The sequence below is a fragment of the Caloenas nicobarica genome, chromosome 11, assembly GCF_036013445.1.
Source record: "Caloenas nicobarica isolate bCalNic1 chromosome 11, bCalNic1.hap1, whole genome shotgun sequence".
Taxonomy (NCBI): Eukaryota; Metazoa; Chordata; class Aves; order Columbiformes; family Columbidae; genus Caloenas; species Caloenas nicobarica.
In genome coordinates this window covers 3,411,857-3,424,554 of record NC_088255.1, presented here as the reverse complement: position 1 = coordinate 3,424,554, position 12,698 = coordinate 3,411,857, and positions in this window count along the sequence as shown.

Here is a 12,698-nt window from a genome sequence, read left to right as displayed (position 1 = left end):
TCCTACCCCTCTGGTGATCACACTCCACAGGGGAAGAGGGAGGTTGTTCATGGCTGAGACAGTCAGACCTCAAACACTAAAAGCTCCCCAAGAATCTGCATACACAATTACTGCTAAAGTGCTAATTCAAATACATGGAAACGGGTGAGACAAATCTTTCGGATACTGTGAATTGCACTCTGTGGAGAGAAAAAAAAAAAGGACAGGTGTGATCTAAGCTATTCTTTTTAAGTTCGTAGTCAGCAAATTTATAGTGACCTTTGAAAACTTCAGTGTTGTCCATCACAGGCTGCCATACTGACTTCTGTATGGGAAGAGCTTGCACTTTGAAATGTTTACAGCCACTCAGCTATCCAATCCTCTAGTTCCAGAGAACGTGTGTTTTGACTGATGTGGAAATCTTTATGGTATAGAGCAAGATACGGTCTTTGTGAAGAGCACCGGGTTCCAATTCCAGGTCCATCAGTTCCTGTTAGATGGCTGTGGCCATTCCACCTTTCTGAGTCTTGGTTTATAATTGCTCTAAAATAGACAGATGATCCTGTATTGTTTGTGGTTTTTTTTTAATGTTTTAAAAGCTGTTACATGTAACATTCTAACAGCAAGGAATTACCATTGGTGAGAGAACTCACAGGCATCATGCAAGATCAATATTTCCCTAACTCATACCAGTGTGAAAACACATCTTTTCCTAAGATCCGTTCCATGTGTTTAGCTAGAAATCTGCTCCTGCTTTGAAGGGTTGTCCGAGCAGTGCTAAGATACTAACTGAAGTAGAATGCATTGATCCTGAGGAGCCCCTGTGGGAGGATTAAGTGAAATCTTCGAAAGGAAAAGCGTGGAGTAGCACATGTACTATGGTATGGCAGCAGAGCAATAGGCATTAATCCAGCCTAAATAACACTGGGAGGCTTGAAGCCTGCTGGTGAATAACATTGCTCATCTATTATCCATAAGCAGCTGAGAATACAGTTTTTCTTGATTGGCGAGAAGATATGACTGTCCCAATTTTCAGGCTGTTTTTTGCAAATAAATTGAGAGAGTATTATTGCATCTGTGACTGCCTGAGGACACTTTTCTCAGATCTCCAATTGAGAAATTCTGGCACAATAATCCAATTTGGACACCCTGAAAATAGGAGTAATTTGTTAATATTTGAATGCCAGAAATGTGCTCTGTAGCGTATGTGTGCATGGCTTTTTCTGGTGGAGATCTCTTGGCCAGCTCAAAGTACAGCTTGGTGACAGGCGTATTTTATGGGTGGCCAAGAGTGGGATTTCCAGATGTGCTTAAGGATCACACCTGAAATGTAATTCTTGCAGATTTTTGAAGACTATAGGCTTAAATATCAATTATAGATCTCACCCAAAGTAATGTTAAAACAGAGCATTGAATACTATAGGACTGCTGCTCTTGGGTCACATGGAGGTTTTTTTGTTTGTTTCTTTCCCTTACACGTTTCATCCACATTTCTGCTTTTATTTCTGGTGGAATTCAAGGAGGTTGAGTAATTTTTAGAAGGAAACACTAAAAAAATGTGGTTTCTTGGGCAAATTTGAAGCAGACTCCACTGATTGAGAAGTAGATGGCTTATTACTCCTATTTCAAGGGGGAGCTTGAGTGATTGCTGCCTTAAATCGAAAGCTGGGCTCCAGCTGGAGTTCTTGGAGCAATCCAGCTAGGGAACGATGTGTGAGCTGTGTTTTTAGTACTGTTAATTTCATTAATAGTAGAGCTGCTGTCCAAGGAGAGAATAAATTCTTCAACCAGAAATATGAGCGGACTTTAAGTGCTTCAGTTGAAAGGTGCTTTTATTTACTCTGAGAATGTATTAATCAACATAGCTTGTGTTCCAGACATTTTAATGTCATTTTTATACATGCTTACAGTCATTAGCTTGCAAATGATGATTGAATTAGCAAATTAGATTCCTTCACCCTTGGCAAGTGCCACAAACCTTGCAATTGCAAGGCTGTAAAAGCCTGAGGGCGAGAAAAAGCAGTTTCCAAAAAGGGAGGAAAAAAAAGTACCAAATTGTTTGCTGCAGCAAATAAGGTTTTGTCTGATATAATTAAATACATATAACTATTATTTTCTAGACAGTCAAATGGGATTAAAATGGTATCAGTGTGAATGTTCAAATCCCCAGGCATGGATCTGGAAAAATGTTTTCTGATGTGCTGTTGTTCAGGTCAGGCAGATGGAAATAAAGCTGGCAATCTTGCAGATTGGTGCAGGTCCATCCATTTTGAGGAAAAGGTAAGCCATGTGTGCGCTCTTATTTGGTATGAAAACACATTTTTCCTTTTTAAACTTCTTCCTGATGAACTGTGTACCTTCAGAAAAGGGCAAGCTTAACTTATCTTCTCCAGGGAAAAATCAGCAAAATCATATCTCCCATGTATAATATTTTTTTCTCAGGTAGCTTACTATTCAAACAGCTAGGGAAAAAAAAAAGATAACTCTCTTTTGTCTCCTCAAGAAAGGTATTTGCCTTCTAAGACTCTGGCTTGGACTTTATACAGAAAAAAGTGCCCTTTGAGATCAATGAAAATTGCGTCTTGTAGCAAATGATACCAAGTAATGAAGTTTCTGCCTTTGAATGAACAGCTCTCCTCTCAGAACATAAATGGTCAAGGGGTTGAAACGGAAGATCTAACATTTTCTTTTTGACATTACTAACAAGGTTTCTCAAGCGTTTCTGCTGTCTCTCGAAACAGTGTATTTGACTGGCCCTCGCAAACAAGAAACCTGGCACTTAACTTGCCCAGATGGCTTATCTGGAGCTTGCAGGTTTTCTGCTTCTCCTGCTTGTTGGTCTGGATTCCTGACCAGCTTAATTATCCCAGTTAACTACTGGACCAGTGTGGCATCAGCATCGCTGACACAAATCTTCCAGAGCTGACAAGCTGTAGTTCTGTGGGATAGATTTTGAGAGTAAAGTTGCCCAAATATTGACTGTGGTTTTCAGATTGCAGCATTAGCCTTCGGTTCCAAACTGTCTTGTGTTTTCCTTGATATGCTGATGTTTACCAGATGGTGTAGTTTGTTTGTTTGTTGGGTTTGGTTGTTTTTGTTTTGTGTTTTTAAATAAAAGTAGCAGGCTTTGATTCATGACAGAAACCAACATTTGGTGTTATCTGGCTTCGTGACCCTATCAGTTGGCTTTCAGTTATGAGTAACATCAATGTTGGTACATGGATGTCTCCTGGTAAGTTTGCTGTCAATAAATGGGGGGGAGGGAAAGCAAAAAAAAAAATCCCAACCAGCAAATCAATGCCTTCATGAGGCAGAAAACTCATAGTCTATGTTTATAGTAAATAAAGTGGACAGTTTATCTTATATTTAAAATTAATTATTTTGTGTGGGAGCTAGCCATTCTTAATGGTTCCAAACAAGAACAGATATTACTGGGTATACAGGAGATGTCTAAGGAGATTGCTCAAAGGAAACAGATTGTTCAAAGCTTTGAAACTGCTTAGTGGCTAGAATGCTAGAGACAGGTAAAACCAAAATTACAGTGATGGGTTTACAATGCACATGCCCTCCATACGGCAAACCTTTGCACTACATTTCAATGTATTCTAAATAATCCTATGCAAAGAGCTGTTTAGAATCACCACTGAAGTAAGAAGGTAAAATAATGCCTGGATGCACTGTTAGCCACATAAAAAAAATGCCATCCCACATGGGTATGACTGGCCTAGACCAAGGGATCCCGAGTTATCTCGGCCCAGAACCTGCAGGCTAAGTGCCAGCAAGATGCATGAGAACCGTGTATGAGTAGGGGCTGCACACAGAGCCTCAGGGTTGGTACCTTGCCGAGTCCAATTATGAGCCTCACTGTCACGTGTAGAATACTTGCTACCGTGAGTGTATGGAGAATATAAAAGAAGATTCACATCCCTTAAAGGATATTTAGTTACAGAAAGTTGAGTCTGAGATGTTGCTGAATTGTTGTTAAGGGAACCAGGGCTGCAAAGTACACAGGATGCATTTGTGGTTTGTTCAGAGTGCTGCCAACTTTTCAGAGCAGAGTCTGGCCTGCTGGTTGTCTTGAGACAGGCTTTCAATGTAGCCTTAAAATCACTTGAGACAAGCGTGAAACCTTGCCCCGTTGGTATTGTAAGGCAATTGACCCATCAGTTAAAACCAGCAAGGACTGGTTTTCAAGTATAATATTAACCACTTGCAAAATTCCCAAATTTATCTTGAGGGTTTTTTTTTTTTTTTAAGTCAAATGAAAGCAGATTGTTCCATTTATCTCCCACCTTCAGAGTGAGCTTCCTGATTGTTTGTCCTTATCACTTCAAGCCAGAAAGTTTTAGAGATTTGCTAAGCACCTTGACATTGCAGCTTCAAATTCATCATTTGGCAGGAGGGGAGAAGGGAGAATTTCTTTTTCCCATTTAAACTGCTTTTTAATTCAGAGTGAAATCCCATTTAAACTTAAAGGTTTGGATTGAAGTTTGAGGATCAAAGAGAACAGAATAGAAAGAAAATGTGGCTTTAGCTTGGAGCTGTATCTGAAAAGAGTAACCCCAGATTCAGGGCTTTTCTTGCTCTCTCTTCTGCACCCCCCTCCAAAAGGGGATGTTTCTTCTAGTTTCTGCTGAAAGGGCCTTAACTGCATAACATGTGCCTGCAGTCTTTTTTGTTTGGTTTGCAGTATATGATAACTGCATGTAAGAATCACAAATGTAAAGTCTTATTCAGAAAATCATTATGTATGGCTGCTAAAATTGGGTAAGAGTTTATGTGGGAGTTGTGAGAGCATACCCAGCCCCTAAAAATGTGGACCATCACCTCTCTGTTTGTCAAAATGGATCTCCAGCCCTGAGTCTGATGTGTGGAGCTTTGTGGATCCCATCTGTTGGGGGGTGTCTGAGCTTTAGACAACGTCCCCCTCTGGATGTAACCCAAAGCGACTTGCCCAGTCACACAGAGAAAATCTGATCTCAGGTGTGCTGAGATGTCATCCCGTGGAGAGTAAGTTGGCTTTGGCACTTCTAGGCAGTGTTTTCAGTTTCCAGGCAAAACTAAATATCCCCCATTTTAGAAACTGGAGGTCACGGAAGGAGTACATTAAACCAAGGGAAACATCCAGCACAGAAATGCAGTATTTTTGCTGCCCAAACTCTGTTTTTATTAAACCACAGCTTTTGAATTTTTTTTACTTCAAGTTTTCTTCATCATCATTTTACAGAAATTTTTTTTCTAGCCCTTTTGGCTTCATAGTAAATCACAAAATGGAAACTTTTTTTAAAAGGCTAATAAAAATAATTGCAAACACTTAACTTTTATTTCTCTCTCTTCTCCCACCACTGGTGTAGATATGCCTTTTCAACTGTTAACAGTTAACAACAGCCTTTTCAGATTAGATATCCATTTTAAGACAGTATCTGGTCTAAATTTGGCCTGATTGGGTGCTGGGAATTACATGAGAAATTACAGGTTGAGGAACACTGTGCATTTAGTGAAATTCTGGGTGTTTGGATCAGTTTCCGTGAATTTTGGCTTTGAAGGCTTGGTCAGGGCAGACAACTTGCAATAGGGAGTGTTGCCTTTGCAGCTCCCCTTTCCTCTGGGCTTCTTGTAGCAGCGCTGTGAGTGTTCACAGGGTGCTGATCAGTAGTCACTGCCTGTATTAAATATAGGAAACTTCAGGATGGAATTATGCTCTTTCTGATGTGTTCTGACATGTGGAGCAACATGTTTCTAACTACTCTTGCCCAAAACAATAATGCTTTAAAAAAAAAAAAAAAAAAGAGGAGGGAAAAAAAATCTGCATGCTGATAGATAGGAGATTCTTACAGACCTCAAACAGACCAAAATCCCAGGAGACTCAATCAGCACACAGAGAAGGAAGGCAGGGTGGTTTATGTCATGTTTTATGTCATGTTTTCACAAAGTAACTCTGTACTTCTTCAGGGACATGGCAGCTCCCAAAGAATAAGGCAGTGCACAGGTTTCCTAGGCTTCCAGCAGCATTAGTGACCCCAGCACGATGCTGCCCCAGGGCTGGCTGTGGCAGATTTGGCCTGAGCTGAGGCACTGGGCTGGTGGGCCAGTTTCATGTAGTTAGTTCTTCACTCCTGTGTCCCGCAGCCATCCGTAACAGAGCAGTTGGAGCAGCTCTGGTCTCACAGAGGGGTGCTGCAGCCCAGTTCACATGGTGACCCCCTTCCTGCAACACTGCAGGACCCTCTCCTACATCTCCAGGCTACCTAGGGATGGCTACCTACCAGTAAATGTGGCTGTAGCATATCAGGGTGTTCTCTTTTGGAAGGGAAACAACATGCGACTTGCCAGACTGATAAAAATTAAATAACAAACACTAACTCCTGTTACTTACACTGAGATTGGTTTTATTTCGTTTTTCTTGTGTAGAGGGAGGCTGTGATCTTTTTTGGAGCCTTTATTTGCCTTCACGAAGCAAGCAGTCTTTCATACCTAATCATTTGTACATGCTGGAAATAAAAAGAGGCTATTAGAAAAGTGCAGCAATATTATTATTGAAGGTTTGGGGATTACACTGGGACTCAAAGAAACTCTGCTCTAAATTCTGCCCCAGCCTACTGCTTGGGTGAATTACTTTGCCTTTGTTGTACTTGCTGCTCCCTTTTTCTGCCCTGGCTTCCTGCGTTGGTGTGTCTCCAAGGTCTCATCTCTGTGCAGCTTGGAGCCAGCACAAGTTCAATGCCCTGACGCAGGAAGCCAGAACTGCCCAGGGAACCGCTCTGCTGATGTAGAAACAATTGGGGCAAGTGTGTCACCAATACCAAAGAAGGTACAAAATGGGGGCAAGCTGTTTGCCAGAGGGAGCTGAGGGTGGTAACAGGGAGAGGGGTGGATGGGAGGAAGGTGTCTGTAAGGGGAGCAAAATCGGGCGATCGGCAGTACCTCTAAGTCAGGACTGTGATTTCTGCAGTTTGGAGCAGGATGGTGCATATCCTGCTCTCCTGACCCTGCTTCTGTGGCCAAGAGGGACCTGCTATGTTGGGTTATTTCCTGGGGGTCAGCAAGGGGATACTGGAACCTCCCTTAGCATCAACCAGGATGCTGACACTCACCAGTCACCACCTTTTTTGAACCTCTCCGTGCTCCCTACCAGTTGCATTTTTCTACACTGAAAACCAATGTGGACTCTGTGGGAAGGCCTTTGGGTTTGCACAGCACAAGTGCTTATTAATACCAATTAGGGCTAAAGAATGATACCCAACTAATGTGAGGAACAATGAGCAAACCCATTTTTATACAGCAGTAGCTTATTACCCTGCTCTATAAAACTTCAGCAGTGGACAAGAATCCAAATCAGTACAGGAATGCCAACCTTGGCCAGACAGGTTTTCTAGAGCAAGTCTTATTGAATGTCGAACGGTGGTGAAGCCAGAAGTGGGTGTGTGGTAATCATTATATTTTGTTGCTGTAGTCAGTCTAGAAGCTAATAATAGAACCTGTCACAAATACTTCATTGCAAACAAATACAGCAATGGAGACGACAAAGAAAACACCATATTCAGTAAGGTAAGAATCACCAAAGCGTCCGAACAAGTGGGTACATCGCATCTTAAGGGCTATTTGGTTCTGTTGTAAAATGCTAGAAATCTATTTGAAGTTTGGCCCAGAAATTTTTCTGATGTGTAAATAGAGAATAGTGTGGGCAGATTGTGCTAATGTGAGCTGAGCAATAATATACTGAAATAACGTATAACTACCCACAACCTTGATAAAATCACTGGGATTGATTGGGAAGTAACATTAGTTAGTATAGAGCCTTGTAAGAGGCTGATTATCACTTACTCAGTTTTCATAGAATTCCACAATGGCTGGAAAAAGTTCCTGTCTCTTTGCATCTCCCTCTGTGATCAGTTTTCTATGTTAAACAAAAGTTATACATGGTCCAGATGGGAAAATCATTACAGGGTTACAAGAAAATATTGCGATTTTTGAAACAGGATTTAAGCAGACTCCCAAGATTGTCAGGATAATTTTGCACTTGTGCAAGTGTCTTTTGCTTGATATTTACTCTTATGTTAACAAGAAGACAAAATTCGTTGTCTTTTTAAAATAACCTTAGCATGGGCTATATGGTCAGCACTTTTCATTATTTTGGATCTTACGTTTCTTGTTTGTTTCTCTTTTTTGTAATTGCAAAGGCATACCTTTGCTAGTAAGTTCTTTGAAAAGAAATATGAGAGATTTTTGTGGAAAGTGAGAAACATTTATATAAGTATCTGACCCTACTATGTCCTAATAGCAGTACTTTATAAGAGACAAGCTCTTTCTGCACATTAGACCTTCACATCTTTTACACTAGAGTGAATTTCACACCAGGAGAGCTCTGTGCACTACAGAAGATGAATGCAAGTCTCATTACTGAACTGAAGCTGGAATTAGGGAGTAAATGCTTGTGATTTGAGCTCAAAATTATGCAAGTGTCTCCGAAGGGACCTGTATGCCACAGAAATGTGAGCTGTTTGGCTTCTGTTTTTCGTCTTCGTTTCTGAAGTACTGAATTATTGCTGCATGTGAAGACTAGAAAATTGAGAAGTTGCTGGTTTTCCCTCTCGGTGGTAGTGTGACCATCTTCAAGCCATGGTTATAGATGCCATCCTTAACACTGTCTTGGATTCTGGTGACAGCTTGTGCATCCCCTGAGAGACAGATAAATGCTGTAGAAATGTTGGCACACCTTAAGGAGAGACAAACCAGAATATTTTTAGGAAACTATTTTATTTCTTTCCTTTCCATGCAGGCTTTACTGGGTAGCTAGAGATTTGTTCCTTGAAGGGTGGCTAGAACTGGTAGCAAGCAGATGAGTGGTGATGGCATGGAGCCTGCAGGAGTAGGTGTCTGTGTTTGATCAGTGTGGGTGAAATCTCTCTGTAAATATTTACAAATGGGCAAGGGAATGAAACTCCCACCACTTCCATCCTGTTTCCCCTTCCCCTTTCAGGCAGGTGTTCTACTCTGAGGTGTGAGAGGTTGATATTTTAGTGGTACTTAATATATTGTCAACCTACAGTTTGCATCTGTTGTGTCACCTGGCCTCTTGGAGGAGACATCGCACGTGCAGTCGTTTGTCAGCCTGCTGCCTGCTGCTTTGCTCCCCGTAGCTTCTCAACCCTGTGATTGGAGTCAGCCATATTTGACAGAGAAGAGCCCAAAATCTTCAATGCTTCTATTGATAAGCTTCAAAAAATCAATTAGAGGCAAGAGACAAAAGTTAATCAATTTCCTGAAAAGTTGCAGCATCCAAGCCTATATTAGACATCAGAGAAGTCACGGAAGAGCATGTCCTGCATATCCCAGCACCAAGAAAAAAATTCAGCACATATCAGTCATGTTGGATCCCGCTGCAAGATGCAGGCTTGATGAATCTTCACCTGCTTAAAAGCATTCCAAACTCCTTTCTTTAAATGTATTCTTGTAGATACCTTCATATCGATTTGGTCAAAGCCGTGGTTTTTGGCCAGCCCTGTCTCTTGTTATTGGAATTACTATACTTGTTACATCAAATAAGTGATGTGACAATATTTATTTTTAGTTTTGTTACTGTATTTAAAAAACCTCCAGTTCAAGCAGTACTTTTGGGCAACTTTTTTGAAGCAGGGGTGACCGAAGGGTGGAAGAGGAGTGTGGGTGTACAGGGCATGTTTGTATGCCTCTAAAATATACCCTAAGTACATCTTACTGAAGCTTGTTTCATAATTCTCTATTCAACCAAGAGTTCATGTGTCTTTTTTGCACAACCAAAACAGAATACCGTTCATAAAAAAAAAAAATCTTGGTAGTGCAGCATGCAGGTTTTTAATGAATCTTTTTTTGCTTTTCTATACCTTCTGAAGATTTTCCAGCACACAGCTCACCTTCTCCCAGCTGATAATGATACATCAGTTTACACCCCCTGCAGACATGGCAGCTTTTGTGGATTACCATTTCATATTTAAACATGCATAGCTTTCCAAAGTCTCTCAGCAAAGCACATATGTGGTGTATAAATAGTTAAGAAGAAAGATAGATGCACAGAACGTCTACATACAGCTTATAAAACCAGATGTTCAGAGAATGTGTAATTTAGATTTCTTTCTGCAAATGTGGCTGTTAATAGTGAAAGAAATGTAGCTGGCTGGACAAATTTAATCAGACAGATGCTTAGGTCTGTGGCACTGTTACTCCTGTAGAACTAATATTATTTTTTCTTTTTTTTTAACCAGAGGGAAGATCATGTTAAAGTCAAAATATAGACTTGTATAGCTTTTAACTTGAAAATAACAAGCTGCTATGGACAAGCATCCAATCTAATTTAGATGCTATATACAACTCTATTTTGGGCCAACTTCAGAAGTACTAACAGCCAGCTAAGGTCCTTCATTTGTTGCTATGTTATCTGTGGAACCCTAATGTACTTCACTGACTAAACATGGGAATTTGGGTGAAATCATGTGACATTTTATTAGGCAGTAAAAATATTAAGAGCTACTATTTAGTTTATGCAAGCTAAACACAAGAAAACCATTACAGAAAGGCTCATGCCATTACATTCACCTGAAATCTAACAGTATTTTTCATATAAGGCCCTGTTGCTAGCAAGCTTTTCCACAAATAGGTATTTGCACAAAACCTGAACCCTTTGTAATTCCTTTAGGTAAAATCAAAGTGAAAATATGGACAGTGGTGTTTAGATTTTTTGTACCTTCCTTCCCCTATAAAAAGAATAATAAAACAAAGCTCTCCTTGTGGACATCTCAGAATGGAAATCCAATGCACTCGACAGTCCTCTTTTTACAATTTCTATATTTCAGTCCCATTTAATACACTCCAGGATGCTGCTGACATAGGATATGTGTTTTGCTATGAAACTTAGCATATGCATGGTCTTCTGACTTGATCGTCCAATACAAACAGAATAAAAGTGCAAATAGCTCGTCGCCACAGAGGGGCCAACTGGAGTCCCACTCAGGTCAGAGGAGTCATACCTTCAAAGTTTTATGAGGCAAATGTGGCATTATCTATAACAGCATTTCTTCAGCGTCTCTTGAATGAAGCTGCTGTAGTTTTGCCTTGTGTGGAGCCCTTGGAGCTGCTGCTCTCCAGGGAGGAAGGAACACAGTGGATTGCAGGGGAGGGAATGTACTTTGAATGTACCAAGGTTCATCATTTGAAGGAATTGGGGTTTCCTGCTGACTATGTGTGCTTCTGAACTGTTCTTTATTGCCTTTTGCTATCACTTGTGAAAGATGATAGTAATATTGCTGTTCACTTTGATTTTATGCAGCCAGTTCTAAACTGTTCAAATCCACTTTTATGCAGACCAGGAGAGAAAAATGCTTTTATTAATAAAGTGGCACTCTCTTTGTTCCAGTTACCCTGGTTGTGCTTATTACCTTGGCTGCTATGTGTGCTTGGCTCTCTTGAGTCATTCTTCTCTTGTGTGGTGGTGATGTGGGACAGCCAGATGGTATCCAGCCCCCTGTTTTAGAGGGCTTTCTCCTCTTGGCTCAGCAACCCTAGTAACTGAAGTCAAGGAAGCTCTATTGTGCACTGAGGAATGTGGTGAGAAGCTGCTGTGCCCTTCCTAGCACACTCAGTGTTGGCATGAAGGAACCGGGGAAGCAAAGACCGACTTATTTAAAAGATCTCTCCGTCTTATTCCCACAAAGCATAATGTTGCATAGCGAGTGTCGTACCTGCTCTGCTAGATGACAACTACAATTTGTATTTCGCTTTGCCCAAGCCAACCCCTAGAGCTTACATAAGTGTCTTTTTGTCCCATTCCATGTCAGACCAATTTTAAATTTAAATCCCAGTGCTGTGGGATATTGCCTAATCGGATTAGATAGCATGTACCAAGTATCTTTAGAGCTGTATCGTTAGCTCTTCTTGATTGTTGTATGTAAGTTGTGGGTTTTGAAGTCCTACTGTATATGAAAATGTGAGCTGGAGGTTAGGGGTTACCCTGTAATTTATTATTATCATTTAATTATCATCATTATTATTATTATTTTGCAGGCTTGGAGAAAATTATTTTTCATAGCATGGAAAAAACTTAGTTTCAAGCCTATGGAGTGAAAGCATTTTTTCATTGTGCGATGCTGATTTGCTGTATCACCATACATGCACAAATGTCCATGCACTGGCACCACTGACAGTAAGATCTCCAGCAGGGTTTGCAAACAGAAAAATGGCATCACCAGCAGTAGGGCAGGACAGATGGCCATAGAGCCTTCCTACCCTCCTGCCCTCATCCAGGTCATTGATAAAGATATTAAACAGAACTGGCCCCAAGATTGATCTCTGGGGAACACACCTCCCTGTGTGGTTGTCTGAACTACTGCTTCCAATCTCTTTTAACATTAAAAGCCCCAGGCTGCCTGCCAGCCCCTCTCACCCTCGACACAGGTGTGCGCACACTCGCCGGGCTGTCTTGTGAAGTTTCAGCCTGACATTCAGCAAACAGCTCGGGGCACCTTCCTCCATGAGGACTCGCAAAATCCCGGGTTCTTTGCTTTATTCACGAAGATTTTTGAACTAACCCTCTGGTTTATCTTTCTCATGGACCCTTATACTGGACTAAATTACTCAGGTTATTCAGCAAAGGCTTTAATGCATACCCAGAAGTTTGCAGGGTGTGATGGGGCTGGCTCTGCCCCATTACTTACCCATTTGGAGGTGTCAGGGGGCGAATCCACCTT